Source organism: Micropterus salmoides, unplaced genomic scaffold (genome assembly GCF_014851395.1).
Source record: "Micropterus salmoides isolate LMB-PRFRI ecotype aquatic unplaced genomic scaffold, ASM1485139v1 Ms_hic_scaffold_12, whole genome shotgun sequence".
NCBI classification, from domain to species: domain Eukaryota; kingdom Metazoa; phylum Chordata; class Actinopteri; order Centrarchiformes; family Centrarchidae; genus Micropterus; species Micropterus salmoides.
Window position 1 is genome coordinate 36,393,499 of NW_024040263.1, and position 1,451 is coordinate 36,394,949.

Below are 1,451 nucleotides of genomic sequence, written 5' to 3' on the forward strand. Positions count from 1 at the left end.
ATTTCCAAGTAGATTCCTTTTCACTTTAGTCTACTACTTGTGCCTGTTACTACTAGGCAAAAATAAAAAATAAACTCCACTCACTCCCTGACTGTACATCACGGCTCCTGTAGCGGGTCTTCTCCTCTGCTCCCGTGGCAGCTGGACTTTCTCATCTCACCTCATGCGGATGTGTGTAGAGCAACTGATGAGGAGTGGCGCGCTGCACTTTAATTCAACTGAAATTGCCACATGGCCAAAGATTTGAAACTGCTTTTGTCGCTTAGCCCTCTCAATAGCGTGGCACTGACCTTTGTTGGTCTTGTTAGCTATTTTGAATCTGCTGCGATCGGTTCTCTTGGAAATACCAATGGTCCAAGCCAATGATGCCTCACAGTCAGAGGTAGTGTGGCCGAGTGGTCTAAGGCGCTGGATTTAGGCTCCAGTCTCTGCGGAGGCGTGGGTTCAAATCCCACCACTGCCATCTCTTGGCTGTATTTGGGCCAGCCTTTGAAAGTTGACATACAGGTGCTGGTCATATAATTAGAATATCATCAAAAAGTTGATTTTATTTCAGTAGTTCCATTCAAAAAGTGAAACTTGTATAATGTATACATTCATTCCACACAGACTGATATATTCAAGTGTCCATTCCTTTTCATTTTGATGATTATAACTGACAACTAATGAAAACCCCAAAATCAATATCTCAGAAAATTAGAATATTGTGAAAAGGTTCAATATTGAAGACACCTGGTGCCACACTCTAATCAGCTAATTAACTCAAAACACCTGCAAAGGCCTTGAAATGGTCTCTCAGTCTAGTTCTGTAGGCTACACAATCATGACCGCTGACTTGACAGCTGAGCAAAAGACGACCATTGACACCTTGCACAAGGAGGGCAGACACAAAAGGTCATTGCTAAAGAGGCTGGCTGTTCACAGAGCTCTGTGTCCAAGCACATTAATAGAGAGGCGAAGGGAAGGAAAAGATGTGGTAGAAAAAAGTGTACAAGCAATAGGGATAACCGCACCCTGGAGAGGATTGTGAAACAAAAGCCATTCAAAAATGTGGGGGAGATTCACAAAGAGTGGACTGCAGCTGGAGTCAGTGCCTCAAGAACCACCACGCACAGACGTATGCAAGACATGGGTTTCAGCTGTCGCATTCCTTGTGTCAAGCCACTCTTGAACAAGACACAGTGTCAGAAGCGTCTCGCCTGGGCTAAAGACAAAAAGGACTGGACTGCTGCTGAGTGGTCCAAAGTTATGTTCTCTGATGAAAGTAAATTTTGCATTTCCTTTGGAAATCAAGGTCCCAGAGTCTGGAGGAAGAGAGGAGAGGCACAGAATCCACGTTGCTTGAAGTCCAGTGTAAAGTTTCCACGGTCTGTGATGGTTTGGGGTTCCATGTCATCTGCTGGTGTTGGTCCACTGTGTTTTCTGAGGTCCAAGGTCAACGCAGCCGTCTA

At 44.9% G+C, this 1,451-nt stretch overlaps 1 non-coding gene across 1 annotated transcript; it reads left to right on the forward strand.

The window, feature by feature from the left end:
• Positions 1–381: 381 nt before the first annotated feature.
• trnal-uag lies at positions 382–463 on the forward strand. The gene has a single exon. It is a non-coding gene; the product is annotated as a tRNA-Leu (tRNA).
• Positions 464–1,451: the final 988 nt, after the last annotated feature.